Here is a 22,415-nt window from a genome sequence, read left to right on the forward strand (position 1 = left end):
GGAGAGTGATTTGAGAACGGGAGGGACCATGCTTTGTGGCTTTCAAGTCAACTAAACGCGCGATCAGAGCGGTTATAACCTGACACACCCGAGCCGAATCGGGAATCACCGTGGAAATTCATTGTAAATAACCATGTCTGGGTCTAAATTCGTTAAGCGGGGTTCCCTTTGAAAAATAAGCAAAAAGCAGATGCTGGAGACTATAATGTTGGCTTAGAAAGAAAGTAGTCTAGAGAAAGAGCAAAGGCTAGTTTCCATTAACACGCACTTGGTTGGATTCTCAAAAGTTCACAGGAATCCTTACCCTTGATTCGATAAGGCAAACTATTCCCAATATTGCTCTTCGGAAAGATTGGACCTGTCTTAGCAGAGTCCACATAGTTAATATACATTTGCGATGGGATTAGTTGTCCGTTCGGCTCTTCACAAGAACAGTTAATCAGCAATGCGAGTACTCCTTGAATCCGGCTCACACCTCTTGTGAGGGATCACTATCCACTGCAATAATCTTTAAAGCATGCTTTATGAGTATCTCGATCTTCGTGTATTTTATGATCATTCTATATCTGAGCTTTGAACATTTTATGGTCATATTTTAACGGTGTACATTATGCGCATTTGAGCGGCGCACTCTTTAAAACTAAGGAGGTCCTCGCATCGAGTTCCAGCAAGGCCAGAGGCAGCAGCAGTGTTGGCGGTAATGTCCCAGTCTCAAACCTTTTTTGTTTCTGGTAATCGATGCTTATCCAAGTCCAGCAGCGGTTAAACATCATCGCAGCGTTTGGCAGTCCACACGGCAGTATCTTGAAGAGTAGTAAATTAATTTATATTTATATGTACAGCCACCTTCAAGAAAGAAAAGCCTAGGGGCCGAGCACCCATCCGGCTGTACAAGAGGTGGCTCACTCCCACTGGAACTCGTCATCTCTCAGATATCACACTTCAGAGTGCCAAAAGTGTATTTAAAAAAACATAAGGCATTTCATGCCATTTTATAAAGACCCTGTCGATGTGCAAACTCTTTCACCAACTGCAGGTTACTTTTAACTGAATTACTCACAATTAGATTGTGTGACTCTAACCGTGATGAGGGAAATTGCAGATTTGCAGCAGCAGTATATCATTGGATGCCAGGTGGTATAACTCTCGCCATTGCAAAGCCTGTATTATCAGACAGCAAAAGGTCCAGCCTGTCCCACACAACTGAGGCATCCCGTACATTAACATACATCCTCTCCCCCACACCCTTCCTGAAATCCTTAAGATTTCCTTTGGAAGCTATCAGGAGAACCCGCAGAGGAGTTCCAAGTACCAACTAGTGATGGGCCACTTACAATGGAAATATGAATAATTGATAGAATAATCTTCTCATGTACAAAGTGTTTGCTTTTAATTATTGAGATAGGGAATTTGCTTGTTCTTTTTATTGCTGACCTATTATTGCGTCCAATTAACGTGTACGTGAAAAGAAATAAAAGTATTGGTTCTGAATGCCAATGATTGTAAAGCTCTCAGCGTTTCTAATGCAGTCCTTTACATCTCTTGCAAGTTGTCTGTTGATTGAAGGGTGTGCGCTTTGTAAAGATTCGGTACACAGCGAACACCAGACAGGAGCTGGAAGGGATTTTCTGCGCTTGCGCTATACTGTTCTGAACTAACAAGATGTTTCGGTTGTAATTTAAACTGGAGTATATTTAAAAGTCGTTGATGGGTTTCTTCGAAACGGCCTGACAAATGATAAAACAATCAAGTTCATGTAGGAGTTCGTTCCACCCGAAATAGCAACTCCGTTCACCCATATAGCAGCAGGCATTGCATTTCAAAGTAATTAATGGCGCTACAAAAACAGAATTACCTGGAAAAACTCAGCAGGTCTGGCAGCATCGGTGGAGAAGAAAAGAGTTGACGTTTCGAGTCCAACATGACCCTTCGCTGTTGCTCAGTGGGAGACAAAGAAGCATGCCAACCAATGGAATAGATTTCAGTGGATTTCACACCACACAGTCTGTCACACAAAATACAAAAAAGGCTCCAGATAAGAGATGTGCACAAAGCTTCGCTTTGGGACAATGTGGGACTTCCATCGGGGGAAAGTATGCATGAAATGGGTTGTCCAGTGGGGAACACCCTTTGGCTGATTTTAATACAGGACTACAAGGATATCGAGTGGCTGGGGCGCCTTAAAATCATGTTTTAATGATTTCCACTGATACATTCCTTGAGCTTCTCTTTTTGAGTTGGTGAATTAGTAAACATAAACAAAACCCTTCTGTATCTGAGAGAGAGAGAGAAACCCCTGAAACTTTCCATCCTTTCAATCTTGGATCTAGAGACGTGATCACTGGGTGTGCGATCTCAGCACACCTTGAATCAGTCTGAAGAAGAGTCATACGGACTCGAAATGTTAACTGTCTTTCTCTCCACAGATGCTGTCAGACCTGCTGAGTTTTCCAGCAATTTTTGTTTTTGATTCAGATTTCCAGCATCCGTAGTATTTTGCTTTCACCTTGGCACGTCATGCTCGTATCGCAGGTCGGATGTCCCTACATTTCTGCACCTAATTTTTAGCAGGAAAACAGATAAGTTTTGAATTTTAAAAAAGGATGGAAAAGCTTATCTGGGTCTTGTTGAAGTAAAGCTATGAAGAATATATACTTTGTAGAAAGTGTAAGTCTTTCATTCGGAGTTAGACACGTGACAAGGCACAGCAGTAGACTGACACAGTGACCATACTGATAGTCCCCCAAGGTCATTAAAGCCTACCCTTAACATTTCTACCCTTAATGTCACCATTAGCACATTCCTTAGCTAATGTCACCACTGTCAACACCCCTTTGTCCTTTTGTCTATGACATCTTTGGCAATCTCTTCTTTGCCTCCACCTATCACTGGCCCTCTATCCAGCTCTACCTGTCCCACCCCCCTCAACCAGCTTATATTTCACCTCATTTCTATATTTCCTTAGTTCTGATGAAGAGTCATATGGACTTGAAATGTTAACTGTATTCCTCTCCGCAGATGCTGTCAGACCTGCTGAGTTTTTCCAGCTATTTTTGTTTTTGTTTCATTAAACCAAAGCCTGGGTTTATTAGATTGATAGGCCATACTTTATTGATGTACTCCTTCAACACAGAACTGACTACAAACTGTAAGAGTGATCAGAAGGAACTTGCATTTATATTATGACCATCACATCTCCAATTTCTCAAAGGGCTTCTTTGCCTTACTTTGAAGTGATTTCTCTTTTGTGCGTTTACTAATTCACTAATTCAAAACAATCCAGGAATTTATCGGCGGAAATAACTATTTACTACTGTTTCCATCAGTTTGCCACCAATTGTTATTTGTTGTCCGTTATAAAGGCCGGGACACAACAAATTCTTCAAGTTACATTTTAAATCTGGGTAGAGGTCGATTAAGATTCTGTCGGTGAGGCCCATGAAGGTGGTGTTCATGAATCATGTAAACCAGTGGTTAGGGTGTACTCTTTGAAAAAAAATAAGTGATTGCTTGTTACCATGAGTCTTAGCAACATTGAAAAAAACTTTATTGACTTTTTGCAATTTTATGTGACTTTTTTGGGGGGGGGGGGGGTCCGTTTTTTCTTATTTTTAAATCTTAAAGGCAGAAAAATAACAATATTTTGAAATGTAATCTTTTAAACTGACTTCGATAATCCTTAAAATGATTAACTACACAAGTCATCGCTGCCACTCCTGCGCCTTGCCAACTAAATACGAAATAACATAACTCTTGCATTGAAAAAATGTATGTCCACATCATAGTACTAATTAGTACTATAGTACAAATTTCATATTTGAATTTGAAAATTACACATCAGATCAATGCAGTTTAACATTTGAGTACATTAAAACATACAACGGAGTTTGCAGAGCTGTACAATGCAGACTATAAAGAAAGACTTGCATTTCTATTATGCCTTTCATCACCTCAGGATGTCTCAAAGTTCGTTACAGCCAGTAAAATACTTTCAAAGACTAGTCACTGTTATGTGCAACAGTTTTTAATCATTATTTTCTTAGCCATAAAGATGAAAAGTACTGGCACATAAGAATACAATGTAATAATTATACAGGGATCCAGTGTGTATTTGTATATTGTTCAGGGCATGATGTGTCTTGGGAGTGATTTCTATGTTAAAGTTACTATATAAATGCAAGTTGTTGATGCACATGTATCTGTACACTAAAGTGCACTGCAGTTAATTAAATGTTGTCATTAGTTAAAACATCACACTGCATATGTCTAATCTGGAAGCAGCAAAAGATTCCAACATTGATGTTGCTGAGTTACTGGTAAAATGCAGTTCAACATTGGTCAAACAGGTAGGGTGGGCAACAAAGCAGCCGACACTGGGAAAATGTTCCAGTGTAGCACCTTTGGGAGTGAAAGCCATGCTGCCAGTACTCTATCTCCCTCAGAGAGCTTATATTGTTGCACTGTACATCTTTCTGTACTGGTGCCTGCTGCTTATTGGTGCCAATGTCTCTGTAAATGGCACAGCAGAATTACAGTGATCACTTCTGTTGGGTGTACTAATGAGACAACAGTTGGAACTGTCCACTCATTAGGGAGTAAGGCCTGCCCACTCAACACCACAGCTTGCTGCTGCAACACTTTGTACTGCATCTCTGCCCTGGTATGTAGGTAATGTGCAGCTGCCATAAGCCAGCGTTGGAGTTTCGAAGAAGAGTCGTATTGCACTCGAAACGTTAATTCAGATGCTGTCAGACCTGCTGAGTTTTTCTAGCACTTTCTGTTTTTATTTCAGATTCTCCGGCATCTGCAGTATTTGTGCTTTTATTTCAGGGTTGGAGTGTTTTCATATTTCCCAGCAGCCAGTCATCAAAACTTGGTAAGATTGGATTGGTAGAGAATGTAAGAATGACAGAGGAACAGCGGTAGGCCATTTGGCCATTAGAGCTTGTTCCATCATTTGATTAAATCACAGCTAATCTGTACCTGAATCCTATTTACCCACCATTGCTCTGTCTTACTTGATATCATTGACTAACAATTCATTTCAATTAACTCAGTATCCACAGCCTTTGGGGGGAAAGTTCCAAATTTTCACTATCCTTTGTGTAAAAATGTGCTTCCTGATTTTACTCCTACATGGCCTCGCTCAAATTTTAAGACTGTGCCCCCTTTGTTCTAAATAACCCCAGAAGAGGAAATAGTTCCTCGGTGTCAGCCCTATCAAATCCCAAAATCATTTTAAATATCTCAGTTAGGTCACTCCTGAAAATCCTTTCAAAACTCAAGAGAGCGCAATCCAAATAGTGCAATTTGTCCTCGTCATTTAACCCTTTGAGCCCTGTTATCATTCTGCTGAATCTATTCCATGGTGCTTTTGAGGTTCAATGCCCAGACCTGATAGCAGTATGGCTGGCCAAATCTCTGTACAACTCAAGTATTAATTTTTCATTTTACAAACATACAAACAAGGAGCCATTCGGCCCCTCGAGCCTGCTCTGCCATTTAATAAGATGATGGCTGATCTGCTAGTAGCCTGAAATCTGCATCCCACCTACGACCGATAAACTATCACCCCCTTGCTTACCAAGAAGCTATCCACCTCTACCTTAAAAATATTCAGACTCTTCCTGAAAAGGCGGTGGAGGCAGAATTCCAAAGGCTCATGACCCTCTAAGTGAAACAATTCTGCCTCATCTCTGTTTTAAATGGGTGAACCCTTATTTTTAAACAGTGACCGCTAGTTCTAGATTCTCCCACAAGAGGAAACATTCTCTTCACATCCACCCTGTCAAGACCCCTCAGGATCTTATATGTTTCAGTCAAGTCACATCCTACTCTTCTAAACTCCAGCAGATACAAGTCCAGTCTGTCCAACCTTTCCTTGTAAGACAATCCACCCATTCCACGTATTAGCCTGGTGAACCTTCTCTGAACTGCTTCCAATGCTTCTTTAAATAAGGTGACCAAAGCTGCATACAGTACTCCAAATGTGGTCTCACTAGTCCCCTGTACAACTGAAGCATAATCCCCCTACTTATGTATTCAATTCCCCTCACAATAATTAATAACATTCTATTAGCTTTCCTAATTACTTGCTGTGCTTGCATACTAGCCTTTTGTGATTCATGCACTAGGGCACCCAGATCCCTCTGCACCTCAGAGCTCTGCAATCTCTCACCATTTAGATAATATGCTTCTCTTTTATCCTTCCTGCCAAAATGGACAATTTCACATTTTCCCACATTAAACTCCCATCTGCCAGATTTTTGCCCACTCACTTAACCCATCTATATCTGCTTGTAGCCTCCTTTTATCCTCTTTACAACTTACTTTCCTACCTATCTTTGTGTCAGCAAATTTGGCAACCGTCCCTTCAATCCCTTCATCCAAGTTTAGTATTTCAATTTCAGAATAAAGATCAACATTATGGATACGGATATGCACAATTTTGGGAATTGCTCACCATTAAGGGAAGAAAACAAGGATACCATCTGTGGGTGCTACACTTGATAAAGGCTCTGCTGCTTTTGAGAACTGAGTTGAAGCTTTGTGTCACTCTGCAGATGGGCTCTTGTTTACTGGCTTTGTAGATTAAATTGCACCTCACCTTGTGTGGCACCCTTTTGGAGCTGGGTGTTCCTACTGGCATATAAGTTGACATCTGCCTTGAGGTTGACTGGCAAGAAGGTGGCATTTTTGGCTGAAGAATGGCCCCGTAACTCATCAATTCAGGGATGGCACAGCCCTTCCCTGGGCAGATGGAGCTTTGCACTCATTGCTTCATCATTATTGAAAGAAAACTGCTTCCTGGCCTGTACAGAAGGGTTCTGGAGTAATCGCTGCTAGGGTTGCCAACCCTGCAGGATTGGCCTGCAGTCTCCAAGAATTGAAGATCGATCTCCAGGACACTGCTGTGTGCAATCCTGCAGAAAAATCATAGGGAGATTAAAAAAGATTGATTTTTTTTGTCATTTTCTTTGACCATTTCTGTTTACCAGATATAGAAATCTTGAAAATTTGGAGAGTGGGGGAAGGGCTGTTTGGCTGACAGTTAAGCATCACCTTATTGGGTAATGAGTCATTTTGTTTTCCAACGGGCATAGGAAGGCATGCATCACAAGGATGGATGTATTGGTCAACTAATAGCTGGAGTGTGGAGGCAAGTCATGTGATGCAGCCTCCAGGAATACGTTTGATCACAGTTGGCAACTCTAGTTGGTGTAAATAGATTTGAGAATTTTCTGCACTCGACCCTGTGACTCTTACAGCGTACTTAAGTCTCAGAATAATACCAAAGCCACCCATTGACAGTTTTGCCCTATGGTTGCTTATTTTATTCCCTAAAATCATCACTGGAATGCTTAGGCTAGCCATTGAAGGAGACAGTGATGTAGTGGTAACGTCACTAGACTAGTAATCTGGAGGTCCAGGCTAATGCTCGGGGGACCTGTGTTCAAATCCTATCACTGTAGTTAGTGGGGTTTAAGTTCAAATAATAAAAAAAATCTCAAATTAGAAAGAAATGGGAACCACAAAACTTCATCTGGTTCACTAACATCCTTTAGGGAAGGAAGTATGTCACCTTTACCTGGTCTGACTTACATGTGATTCTAGACCCACAGCAATGTGGTTGACTGTTGACTACCCTCTGAAAGCCTCTTAGCCATTCAGTTCAAGGTTAGTTAGGGATGGGCAACAAATGCTGGTCTTGCCAGCAATGCCCACATTCCATAAAAGAATAAATAATTTCCAATCAAATTCAATTTTTCAATAACAACATGGGTGATGATTATTTTTTAAAATTAATATATTGCCTCTTACAATAATACAACACATGTTTGAAGGAATAGTTCAATTGGGTGGAGACTTGAGCTCAAAATGTCATTCCAGTGAATGCTAGGGATAGATCAGTCAATAAGATGGATGTTGATAGCACTGATTGTGCGGGCTATGTCTGAATGCCAAATAACTACAGTATAATTTCAGGCTAATTTATAGCCTGGTATAGAACCAGACACATTCACGGGCTAGTTGGTTTGTTAGTATTTCATAGAATTATGTCCAATTTACAGCACGGAAATACACCATTCAGCCCATTTGGTCTATGCCAATGTTTATGGTGAAACTCTTCCTACCTCCCTTCATCTAACCCAGGCTTGTCCAACACGCAGCCCACAAGCCTGAATGTGGCCTCCGAAGCCATTCTGTGTGGCCCCTGGAGCCACTGTTCAAAATGCCAGTAAGACAGATAAGTGAAGTTGGAGATTCTGCAAGGGACTGCTTCTCCAATCACAGGCCGTTCCTTTCCCGCATTTGCTGCTGATAGGCTCACTAGTGAGCCTCACAAACATGCAGCTGAATGGTACAGAGGGGATGGTCGAGGGCCAGGAGATAGAAAAAGGTGCTACCCTCTGCACAGGGTCTACAGATAAAGGGTCAGCTTCCTGCAGCTTTCAGAGCTGCAGTGACTCTGAAGGTTGTGGCGGTCACTCCAGGAGTGAGACCATACATTCACTGGCCTTGACACTCACTGTTATCATCACATCCAGGGTGCTCCTTTTGGTGATGGTGAAACAGGCTATTAAGAGTTACATGAGACTTACCACTTAACTAACACAAATGGGTTCATCTCAGTAAATCAAATCAAGTTGACAGTGGCATAAATAAGGCATCCAAGTGAATCATCATGCTGCTAAAACTGCTTCTACATTCTCTTCTGCAAACTTGGTGCCTTTGGAGGCCTGACACAAACTGGTGTGCTTGCATCTGTACAGGGGCAGCCTCAGTAACAGAGGCAGGACACAGCATTTACGTCTCTGCCAGACGGTTTGAGGCAGCAGCTGCAATCTGGGGGCACCTTCAGGAGAGCCCCCATTGCCATGATCCCTGTTTCCCTCTGCTCTTTCAGGGCCCACCTGCTCACCAAGAGAGAGAGAGCGCCTGGTTGTGTTTCCATGCACTTCGGAACCATCACAGCGACCGAATGATCAATGCTGCTGAAGGCTGCAGACAGTGTGGAGGCCACTTTACTGGTCCTGCATCCACTCATTGGCCTGCTGCATATGATTTTCCCTGAGTGTGGCCACTCTTTCAATGGAGGAGGGCATGCGCTCATATTCCTGAGACATGGCAGCACCCTTGACATGGATGGACTCTTCCATCTTCTACCCAAAGGTACACCACGTCAGGAAATTCTGACAGAGGGGCACATCTCCCTTTGTGCTCCACAAACACTCACTATGACACTATGACCCCCTAAGGCTCAGCTGAGTCGAGCTGAGCATGGCTGGAGCTGTGTTGGTCCTCCAGTGGCACTGCTCCCAGCTCTTACTGCCTCCACCACATGCTCCTGCTCACTTGGGACAGGCTCCCCAATTGTGCCATCCATTCTATCGATGACTAAGGTCTCAGCGATGTGCCAGTAGCTGCATTGGTGGAGGGTGTATATGACTCATGATGATGCATCCCCAGAGTGCTGATCTTCCTCTGAGGTCTGTGCTTCCCCCTCATGGAGCATTGCCTCTGTGGAAATGAGAAGGCCTCAGATAGTGAAGCTGGCAGCTCTCAATGGTTGCATCTTCTGACACCTTTGTTGATATTCAACCATGAACATATGGATAGCACAGCACAAATGGAGGAGTTGATCCAACGTGATTGCATGGATAATGCATGAGGATTTCATCCACCCTCCTCTGCACCCCCATTTCACCATTGGCAAAGGCCTGGTGTTATGACCAGAGCCAGTGATAATTGCTACACAAACCAAATCCCAGAGGGAAACTTGGCTTATGGGCCACAACCTTTGTTTTTGTATTCTGGAAACAAGAAGATGATCTCAGCAGTAAGAGGTCCAGTAACACTTTTGGAATTTTAAAAATTAAAAGTAAAAATTCTATTTCACAGGAATAAAAGAAAACTTAAGCACATATGGTTAAAGTTACACAATTAAGGTTAATCTTATAAAATATTCCCCAAAGAAGACTCTCTACTTGGTCAGACTCACAAGTAAACACCTCCAGGCAACATTCCCTTATGATGTTAGCTATAAAAGAAATCCAGCAATTTTTAAAAATTCATTTACGGGAAGTGGGCTTCGCTGGCTGGGCCAGCATTTATTGCCCATCCCTAGTTGCCCTTGAGAAGGTGGTGGCGTGCTGCCTTCTTGAATCGCTGCAGTCCATGTGATGTAGGTACACCCACAGTGCTGTTAGGAAGGGAATTCCAGGATTTTGACCCAGCGATAGTGAAGGAATAGTAATATATTTCCAAGTCAGGATGGTGATGACTTGGATGGGAACTTCAAGGTGGTGGTGCTCCCATGTATCTGCTGCCCTTGTCCTTCTAAATGGTGGTAGGAATGGGTTTGGAAGGTGCTGTCCAAGCAGCCTTGGTGAATTCCTGCAGTGTATCTTGTAGACGCTACACACTGCTGCTATTGTGGTGGAGGGAGTGAATGTTTGTGGATGTGTTACCAATAAAGTGGATTGTTTTGTCTTGGATGGCGTCAAGCTTCTCGAGTGTCATGGGAGCTTCACTCATCCAGACAAGTGGGGAGTATTCCATCACACTCCTGACTTGTGCTTTGTCGTGCCAAGGCAAACTTGTACCTTGTGCCAAGGCAAACTGCTGTAGCTTCAGTAAAGGCATTCCACATGACCTCTACTCTCACCCATTGTGTGGTGGAATGCACTTCAGAATAAAACTACTTCTTGCAATCCTGTACTTTTCTGGCTTGACTGGATGATTGACTCAATCTGCACCTCCTCCCAGCCCAGCAATAACAGCTCCCAGCTCAGCTCCAACTATCTTTAGCTAAATTCTTCACAGTAACTCAAATACTTTTTTCCCTTTTATCTTGGTTCCATTGTTCTCACACCTTTTTGAAACTCAAATCCTTCCAAATATAAAAATCTTTTATGTCTCTATCTTGTCTTTGCTTTCGGGTCAATAAAATATATTATCTCCAATACTATTTATCTGTGGAGCTCCTGCAAGATACAAGATATGTTTCTTTCCACCTCGGACTTCCCTTTGATATTCAAACAAACTTTCAACTTATTTAAAATGCAAATGTTAGATCTAACCTATTTACTTGCAAATTAGCACCTCTATCCTTTTCATGTCTCAAACCGCCCAGACAAACTGACTCCTATTAATCTCTGTCCAGCTTAAGTAAATCACACACACACAGACACACACACACAGACACCCAGCCTTTTTTATAGAATAACACAATATTCCCCCAAAATATTAAACAAAGTAACATCTATTCTCACATTTCCCTCTCAAGCAAAAAATGAACCATTATAATTCCAAACAGATGGTTTCATTTTTCAACCAATTTCTTATTCTTTACTACTTTTAACTATACAAAGAAAACTATTACACTATAGTGTACATGCATTAACCATGAATATATATACACAAGTCTTTTCTAAAAATAGAGTTCATTCCAGTCCATTCTCTATTTGCCAATATCCAAGTTCTTTCAAATTTTAAGCTCTTGACAATGCACCTGCAATCAAATTTTCTTGTCCAGCCACATGTACAATTTGTAAATTGAACGGTTGCAATAATAAACTCCACTGAAACTGCCTTATGTTTCTGTCCCAAAATTTTTCCAGAAACTTGAAGGATTGTGGTCAGTATATATAATTTTCCCTGAAGAATTGTTTGCAACATACACTTCAAAATGCTGCAAAGCTAACACCAAACTTAAAGTCTCTTTCTCTGTAGTTGAGTCTTTCTTCTGGTGTACATTCAATTTCCGTGAGAAACATCCTACTGGCTTCTCAATTCCCAGTTCATCTTCCTGTAGCAATACAGCACCAACACCCACACCACTGGCATCAATAGCCAACTTAAACTGCTTTGTATAATCAGGTGCTGATAGAACAGTTGTAGTTGTGAGTTCAGCTTTTAAGCTGTCAAATGCAGTCTGACACTTCTGTGTCCATTGGAATTTTCTGTTCTTTTTCAACATCTGGTCAGTGGGGCAACTACGCTGCTGAAGTTTGGCATGAATTTTTGATAAAATCCACTTTTGCCTAGAAATCTCAAATTTTCCTGTTTCACTGTAGGCACTGGAAATTTCACAATAGCTTTTACTTTTGCATCTTGTGGGGCCACGTGATCATGTCCAACAGTATGGCCTAAATATGTATTTTGCGTTTTTGAAAATTCACTTTTAGCCAAATTTACAACCAAATTGACTTCTTGCAGTTCAATCAAATAGTTCCTTTAAATGTTGTAAATGTTTCTCCCATGTTTGACTGAATGCTACTAAGTCATCAATATACACAGCACAATTGCTCAGTCCCTCAGTCACTGCTTGTTAGTCTCTGAAATGTTGCTGGTGCGTTTTTCATTACTTTGCCTTGATATAGACCATCCGGTGTCACAAAAGCTGATATCTCTTTTGACCTTTCCGATAAAGTTACTTGCCAATATCCTCGCAGCAAGTCAATTTTTGTGATAAACGTTGACTGTCCCACTTTCTCGATACAATCCCCCAATTGTGGAATAGGATATGAATCTGCTTTTATTACTGCTTTCACTTTTTGGTAATCAATACATAGTCTTTTTGATCCATTTGGTTTCAGCACCATTACAAAAGGTGAGCTCCAATTACTGTGACTGGGCTCTATGATGTCATTTTGAAGCATAAATTCAATTTCTTTCCACATTTGAGCTAATTTTACTGGATTTAATATGTATGGGTGTTGCCTTATTGAACCTGAATTCCCCACATCAACATCATGTAGAGCTAATCTGTTTCCCCCAGTTTATTTCCACAAATTGCTTTGTGTGACCGCAAAAGCTTGTTTAAATCACTCCGACACTTTTCTGGAAGGTAATCCAATAACATTTAGATTCTTAAGCACTTCCTCATTGTTCAGTTTAATCAGAGGAAGATCAATTTCAGAATCCTTAATTTCTGCCCCCATTTCCTAACTTGCAGCTACCAGTACCTCCACCTGTTTATCCTCCCCGTTGAAGTATCTTTTGAGCATATTTACATGGCACTCTCATTGATTCTTCCTTCTATCTGGGGTATTTACTACATAGTTTACCTTAGTCTCTTTTCACTCTGCTAAGGTCCACTAAACCCTGCCTTTAATAGTTCGCCTGACTCTGGCAACAATACTAACACTTTTTCCCCAGTCACAAGACTACAAGTGATTGCCCTTTTGTCTGCCTTTGCCTCCATCACTTTTTGAGATTTTTAAAATGTTTTCTAATTAGTTCAGGTGGCTTTCTCAATCTCTCTCTGAATTTCATCACACAATCCAGGAGAGTAGTTTCAGAACTTTGATTCTCTAATTTCTCCTGAATCCGTGTGAGTAGTCCCCTTACTTCATGACCATAAATAAACTCAAAAGGACTGAACCCTGTTGATTCATTAGGGGTGTCCTGAATAGCAAACAACAAGAGTGGAATCCATCAATCTCAATCATGTGGGTAGCCTTGACTATATGCTCTAATGATAGTCTTTAAAGTCTGGTGCCACCTTTTTGAGACACTTTGTGATTCAGGGTGATAGGCTGATGATCTAAATTGCTTTATTCCTAGGCTGTTCATTACTACTTTAAACAGTCGTGATATGAAATTTGATCCCTGATCTGACCGTGTTTCTTTTGGTAATCCATATCTTGTAAAGAATTTGGTTAACTCCTCTACAGTCACCTTTGCTGTAATTTTCCTTAAAGGCATTGCTTCTGGAAATCTTGTGGACACATCTATGATTGACAGTAAGTACTGATTTCCACTTTTAGTCTTAGGGAGAGGTCCTACACAATCAATCAGGACCCTGTTAAAAGGTTCTTCAAATGTTGGAATTGGAGTTAAAGGTGCAGGCTTAATCACTGCTTGAGGTTTTCCTATCACCTGACATGTGCGACATGTTTGACAGAATTTGACTACATCTTTATGTATTCCAGGCCAATAGAAACGTTTTTGTATCTTAACCTGAGTTTTCCTAATTCCCAAATGACCGGCCATTGAAAATTCATGATCCAGCCTCAAAATCTCATTCCGGTACCCAGATGGTATCGCAACTTGGTTCACTATCGCCCACTTTTCATTTGCCAGAACATAAGGCGGTCTTCATTTCCTCATTAACACATTGTTCTTAATGTAATAACGCTTTGGAGTGTATTCTGCTTCTGTTTCAGAATAAGCTATCTGATATAATTGCTTCAAACCTGGTTCCTTCTGCTGCAACTCCACTAACTTCATTGAACTAAACACCTCAACCTCATCCTCTTTAATCTTCTCCTCCTGAGTAATCTTTTCAAAGATTGACCCAGCCAAATGAATTTCAGCATCCTCCCCTTGTCTTTTAGATTCCTCTTCTTCCTGTTTAAATTTGTGCGTTTGTGATCTCATCACCACACAATCTGGAAGCAACCCAGGATGCTCTTTCAGTAACACTTCTGTTAATCGTGTCTCAACAGGCTGCTCTACTACAATAGGCATAGTCAATATCTGTGATCCAGCTATCTCATTCCCTAGAATGAATTGAACCCCTACAATGGGCAATTTCTCTACTACCCCAACAATCAACTCTCCTATTTCCAAATTACTTTTTAAATTTACCTTACACAATGAAATAGATTTGACTTCGCCATGGATTCCCTTAATTAATAATTTGTCATGCAATAACTCTTCTGGACAACAGATAGCACTATCCCATAACATTAAGGGCTGGCTAGCCCCAGCATCCCTTAAAATTTTGACATCCTTTCCTACACTTCCCTGTACACATGGATATACTCGCCCTTCACAAAGAACATCCTTAAACATTTCTGCAACCTGCCCTTCAGAACTCCCTTCGGTAAGTTGTGAACACATTCCCACTTCTCAGCTACCGCTGATTCTTCCTGCTCCACCTGTACAAAACCACTGGGGGTTTACCTGGCCTCTGTGTCTCAAAGTCCAGAGTACTCCTACAGAACTTTTCTGAGTCCCAATCACAGCAAACGGTTTCCTGTTTAACCCCCAACAACCTGATCTCATGTGTCCAGCCTTATTACAATGGTTACATATCAGCTTCCTTCCTTCAACTCTGCTTTCCACCTTCCCATCTTTAATGGACTGGCTCCTTCAGCTTGATCATTATTACTAACATTTTTACGATCGCTAGGTTTTCTATATCTCCAACTTACTTGCCGATTTTTATATGACCCTTTCCCTACACTTGACTGTTTGTGTGAAATATCATATGTATCGGCTAAAATCACAGCTCCCCTGATCTTTTTGCTTTGTCTTTCATCTAAATATGTCTTAATGTTTACTGGAATGCTATTTCTAAATTCTTCCATGATCATAACCTCTCTTACATTTTCAAAAGTCTTGTCAAATTTTAATTCCCTGAACCACTGATCTCAGATTATTTCTTTTTCTCTTGCAAACTCCACAAATTTCTGACTAAGTCTTTCCTTAGAGTTCTAAACTTCAACTGATAAGCTTCATGGACAAACTTATAAGAATTTAATATTAAGATAAAAGCAAAAAACTGCGGATGCTGGAAATCCATAACAAAAACAAAAATACCTGGAAAAACTCAGCAGGTCTGGCAGCATCTGTGGAGAGGAGCACAGTTAACATTTCGAGTCCACATGACCCTTCAACAGAACTAAGGAAAAATAGAAAAGAGGTGAAATATAAGCTGGTTTAAGGGGAGGGGTGGGACAAGAAGAGCTGGATAGAGGGCCAGTGATAGGTAGAGATAACCAAAAGATGTCACAGACAAAAGGACAAAGAGGTGTTGAAGGTGGTGATATTTTCTAATTAATGTGCTAATTAAGGGTAGAAAGCAGGACGAGCAAGGTACTGAATTTAATATTGCCTTCTTTACTATCTCAATCTGCAGACTGTTCCTCTGGTAAGCTTGCATACACACTCATTGCTGTACCTGACAAAACATTATGTAACATGATAGTCCAAGCAGTTCTTGTCCAATTCAATTTCATCGCTATCTTTTCAAATGAGATAACATATCTTTCAACTCCATCCTCTGTAAATTTAGGCACTAACTGAAGATTTTTAGTTAAATCAAATTCCTTGAAGGAATCAAAGTCACCATCTGAATCATTATCTCTCCTTTCTTCCTTAATTCTAAGTTTCACTTTAAACAATTCACACTGCCTGGCTTCCTTCTCCCTCTGAAGCTCTCTCTTTCCCTCTCTCTTTCTTCAATTGCTAACTTCTCTTTCTGAAGTTCAAGTTCAAACTTTTGCATTTCTATGTCTTGTAATCTTTTCTTCTCCTTTTCCTGCTCCTCCTTTTCCCATGGAAGATTTTTTACTTTTAGTTCTTTTAACCTGTCCTTTTTTTCCCTTCTATTTTCTTTCTAATTCAAGATTTTTAATTTCTCTTTCTTTTTCTCTTTCTTCCAGTTCAAGCTTTTGTCTTTCTCTATCTCTTTCTATATTAAGCTGCTTCATTTGCAACTGAACTCTCACTACCTCCAGTGTTGACATTAGTTTCAGGTATCCCTTCCTCCAACTTTAAATGCTGGGTTAATACTTTAACCATACCAGCCTTACAAAATTCCACTTTCATTTCCACCTGCCCTTTCTCTGCTCGTTCTTTCGACTGAGTTTTAGTCAGATATTTCAAATACTCCACAGTTACATGTTTCACTCCCAGAAAAGTCATAGCAATTAACAATGCCATTTTGCAGTCTAACCACTTTAAAACCCTTCAACACAAAACTCCTGAGTTCAATGTTCTTCTTGTACTCATATCCCTTGGATTCACAACTCCAACCCAATCAAGGAATTTTAACAATCCCGCAAAGAGTCCCCAAATTTGACATGATCACAGCCAATGTTAATTGCTGTGCAAACCGAAACCCAGAGGAAAACTTGCCCTTTTTTAAATATTCTGAAACTGAGAAGACAATGTACTAATCTCAGCAGTAAGAGGTTCAGTAATACTTGGGGATTAAAAAAATTAAAAGTAAAAGTTTTATTAACAAGAATAAAAGAAAACTTAGGCACACAAGATTACAGTTACACAATTAAAGTTAGTCTTACAAAATATCCCCCAAAAGAGACTCACCACTTGATCAGACTCACAAGTAAACACCTCCAGTCAACAATCCCTTATAGATGTTAACTATAAAAGAAATTCAGTAATATTGCACAGGGCAAACTGCTGTAGCTTCAACAAAGGCATACTACATGACTTCCACCCTCATCTGCTCTGCAGTAGAATCCACTGCAGAATAAAACTGCTTTTTGCAGCCCAAGGCTTTGCTGGCTTGACTGAATGATTGATTCAAACTGCACCTCCTCCCAGCCCAGAACTAATAGCACCCAGCTCAGCTTTCTCTAGCTAAGCTCTCCACAGTAACTCTAAAATACCTTTTACCTTTCATCTCAGTTCCATTTTACTCACACCTCTTTGAAACTCAAATCCTTCCAAATATAAGATCTATTATGTCTCTATCTTGTCTTTGATTTTGGGTCAATAAAAGATAATATCCCCAGTACTATTTACCTGTGCAACTCCTGCAAGATGCAAACATATTTCTAACTTTCCTTTATGTTCAAACAAACTCTCAACTTATCTAAAAATGCAAATGTTAGATCTAACCTATTTACTTGTGCCTCAAACTTAGCACCTCTATCCTTTTCATGTTTCAACGCCACCACACCCCACCCCCTAGGTAACTTGACTCCTATTAATCTCTGCCCAGCTTAATTAAATCACGCACACACACACACGCACACACCTTTCTTTACACAATATTCCCCAAAAATGTTAAATAAGATAACATCCATTTTCACACCTGGCCTGCTGCCATCTTGACAACCTCTAGGCCTAGCTCCTTCGTTGGCATCAAACTTGCCAGCAAGGGGGCTGCATCCCTTTGTGTGACTCTTCTTCTGGGTTTTGTGTGCTCTCTTCTATGAACAACAGTGATGTGAGCACTTCTGGCAGATGAGGAAGGGACCTGGGCACACATTCCTCTGTGTTGCTGCAAATAGAGTGACTTTCAGCTGCTCCTTGCAGAGGACTGTGGAGGATGTGACAAATTCATGGCTGGCATTTGAGTGTTGGTCATCCTCTGATCACACTCCAGCTGCTGACCTCCTGCATGACCTTGAACCATGCCCGTAAACAGAACATGCCTCCATGTCCTCACCATGTCCAACATAGTGACTGTGGAGCATCATGCAGCCAGTCCCATGTCACTTTCATTTTTCTGCACCACCTTTTGTGCCTGTCTCTTCAGCAGACACTGCAGACACAGTGTAGGCTGTTGGTCACCGTTAAAATAACTGCTTCGATTCACCCTCATCAACCTCATTATTGGATGCCTTTCAGAACATTGAACTGGAACTCGACTCACCTCCAGGTTGTGGGCCTGGAAATAATCACACCTCACCTTTAAAAATGAAGGCAGGATGAATCAACTTTGCGTATTTCAGAGAGGATTCTTCAATCTGATTGTTTGAAAAGCCTTGCTGTTTGCCCCGCTCACACAAACCACAGATCCCCTGGAGAGGGTGCTTCACTGGATTATAGGACATTTCCATTAATAAAGCCACAAAAACGCAGTGCGCAACTATCAGGGAAGTGACTGACGAGTGCCATTCCTTCACAACTGAGAGCAAAATCCAGACCATTGACAGGCAGTCTGACCAATTATTGCATTGGAAGAGCAGAAGATTAGATGCCACTGAAATGGAATCTCATGGGCAATGCCCAGTAGTCAGTGTGCCAATTAAGCAGAACAGATGAATATGACTCACATTTATGATGTATGGGAGTTTTGTGTCAGCACAGGCTACAAGATTTTGCTCAGATTGCACTGGTAAATAATGATGCAATTGCTTCCCTTCTTCTTAGGCAGTCTCTCAGAATCTACTCTGGTTCCATGGGCTCGGGGATGGCAGATAAGCCCAGTGCAGACTCTGCCACATGTGGGGCAGGTTGTGCTCGAAGGTTTGGGTAGATAGGTTGTTTGCAGGTTTGTGCGCTCCCTCCGATGCCTCCACTTCACCTCTGCACTTCCTTGACAAAGTCTCTCAATGTGTTTGACGCCTTCCCGGATGAGCCTTCTCCACTTTGGTTGGTCGCAAGCCTGGGACTCAGCAGGGTTGTTTAACCTCTTCAGGGATGCTTTGAAGACATCCCATTTCCTCTGTCCTCCTGGGAGCCTCCTGCTATGACCGAGTTCCGAGTAGAGCTGAGGCTTCAGGAGTCCGGTGTCAGGCATATGAACGACATGTCCCATCCAGGGTGGATTAGTGATTAGAGTCTCAATGCTGGGCAAGTTGGTTTGGGTGAGGATGCTGCTATTGGACCGCCTTTCTTGCCACTGGATTTGGAAGATCTTGTGAAGACACCACTGGTGATACTTCTCCAGTGCTTTGAGGCGCCTGCTGTAGGTTGTCCAAGTCTCTGAAGCATGGGGATCACTGTTGCCCAGTAAACCATGACTTTAGTCTCAAGTTTGAGATCCTGATCCTCAAATACTCTTTTCCATAGTCGGCTGAAGGCTGAGCTGGCATATTGGAGGCACCATGGCAGATATTTATGACTGCTGGACTGACCACCACCTTATCCAATCTACTATCACCATCAGCCTAGCTCCCAAACAGTAGAGACAACAGAAGCAATGAGCAAGAAAATTAACATCAACAGCCTCAAAGATCACACTCTTCTCAGTCAATGCCCCACTGCCAACCTCTCAACCTCCAGGCATTAGGAGCTACAGTATGCCCATAGTGCCTGCTTTACCCTAAAGTCGACCATAACAAGCACCTCTGGAGAAGTCCTGGGTCTCTATCAGAGAACATCATGACCAATTTGAAGAAAATGACCAAAAGATACAGGACCTAATCAAGCATAGGCGCAAAGCTTTCATTGACTGGAAACTTCACCACAGTTCAAGAGAAAAGCAGCTGTTCTACAGGTAGCTGAAGACAGTGGTGCAGCATAAATATTGCTTTCAAAACTGGGATTGGTAATTTTTTGCTGGTAAGGATATCAAAGGATAATAATCTAGAGCAGGCAGAGTTCAGGCATAGATTGATCGAATTGAATGTAGAACAGGCCTGAAGTGCTGAATAACCTACTCCTGTCCTTGTACCTATTCTTTCTCCATCTTGTAGAAAATCAGGTTATTTGGTCTCAGCCGCATTTTTCAAAATTTAGGAAGGTGCGAAAGTATAACTGTGGAGCCATTGTTAAGGCCAAGTGATGATTATTATTAAATCTGTGTTTGGAACAGGGGCTAAGCTGGATTTTTGCATATTTTGAGGCAATAATGGTGAACCACAGTACAATGTTGTTTCATTGTCTCCCATTAGGGTCATTATTAATGAGGAAATAAATTGTACTGAAACAAAAAATGTTAGGCTTTCTACTGTACTCAATAAACTTCAATCCCTGCTCATGTCTACAATGCAGTTGGCCAATTTGGGAACTGCTAGAACCTGACTATTCTGTCCTCAAGCTGTGATAACATGTTTGTTGATACAAGACGTCTCTGCTTCGATTTACTTTCTATAAACATTAGCTGCAAGTTAACATGATGGGTGGCCTGGGGAGCAACTCTTGCTTTAAGTCTGCAATCATGCTTTGCATCACCTCTGAGTTTACTAACATCACACACACGAGACTGTGCTGAGGTGCGTGTTTATACAAATGAAAAATATGCAGCATTACATTGAAATGGCATCTAAATTGAGGAAGTTAATTTTGTCTGTCAGACCATGTCACAAAAGGCAAAAAAAAAAAAATCCACAACAAATGGAATTCTGTGTTCTAAGATGTTGCAGCTCACCCAGTCTCCCAAGGTCAATGGTTTGTTGGGTGTCTAGTTTCAGTTTTTGTTTGTTTCTTTCCCATATGGAAGTGATGCATAAAGAATCTGTCAGGGAAAGACCCTTCACTTTTGAAATGCAAACAAGATCCAGCATGGTACCATTAAAGAGTCTTGTGCACTTATTGACACTGATCTTCAGGGTGAAATACTTTTGCCGCATTGATATATCCCCAACATGCAAACATATACAACCAAATAAGAGTGCTGTTATTTTTGGGGTTGCCAACTGTGATTAAATGTATTTCTGGAGGTTTAATCTCGTGACTTGACCCTGTGCTCCAGCCAGCACGTCCATCCTTGTGACACACTGCCTTCCTGTGCCAATTGGAAAGCAAAAAGTCTCATTATCCAATTGGATGATGGTTGACTGTTAGCCAAACAGCCTTTTTTACCCCATACCCCTCCTTTTCAATATTTTTGTGAGAAATGTTCAAAGAAAAATTTTTTAAAATCTTTTCGCTCTGATGATTTTTCTCCACGGTTACACACAGCAGTGTCCTGGAGATTGACATTCAACTCCTGAAGACTCCAGGCCAATCCTGGAAGGTTGGCAATCCGTTATTATCTTGACAGTCTGACACCGTTGCCTGTGGAGTAAAAATGAGCTATGGACTTTGTAGTAGAATTGCCATGTCTAAGCCAGAAAGTGCAGTGTTCAAACCCTGCTCTAGAAAGACCTGGTGAATGGAGACCAAAGCTTTCCTCAATATCCAGAAGAATACTCATGTCTGATGGGTATGGGTATCTCCCACTTCTTAAGGGTTGTGGGAGTCCTTAAAACCCTGCTACCCTATTTACTGGTGTAAAGATGGTTAAGGCCTTGGAAGGAGAATTCACATTAGACTGTTCATCAACTTGTGAATCCTTCCTGTCTGAGGGTAAAAGCCAAATACAGTAACCTGTACAGTGCAATGTACAGCTGATGCGAGTCCCACCCAGTGACACTGCTGACTGGCTGATTGGCTAATATTCATTAGGAAGGAGCCAATGGGAGCATGGGCTTTTCAAGGCTTCCAAGGAAGCCCATATACTATAATAATACTGCAATAAAAAAAAACAATAGAAAATGTTGGAAACACTCAACAGGCCCAACTGTGGAGAAAGAAACACAGGCCTAAATTTTCTGGTCCCGCCCGCCACAGGAATCGTCGCAGGTGGGATGGAAAATTTGACGGACGTGCAAAAGGTCCGTTCACTTAAGGTGGGAATTAAACTCCCACTAACAGTTACTGTTTCAGGTCAAATTTTCAAACAATCAAAACTGAAGAAAGTAGAGATGCAACAGTTTTGTGTTAAATACAAAGGCAAGTAGAGGTATAATATTGTTAGTTGCCTGCTGCAAAGCCCAAGTATTGTGAGATTATTTTCTAGGAGGTAATCTTTTTCCTTTAGCACAGAACAGCAATTTGCATTTAAATGGTGTCTTTGACATGAAAAGTGCCAGGGTTTTATTAGTCTGGAAATGTATCTTTTATTACACCACTGGTTTTATGCTGTTGTGTACTTCACATGGTTCAGTGGGTAATTAGGCATAGTCCACATAGGACCACAGGCATCTCTGTCCATT

This window comes from Cetorhinus maximus, chromosome 8, assembly GCF_964194155.1.
Source record: "Cetorhinus maximus chromosome 8, sCetMax3.hap1.1, whole genome shotgun sequence".
NCBI classification, from domain to species: Eukaryota; Metazoa; Chordata; class Chondrichthyes; order Lamniformes; family Cetorhinidae; genus Cetorhinus; species Cetorhinus maximus.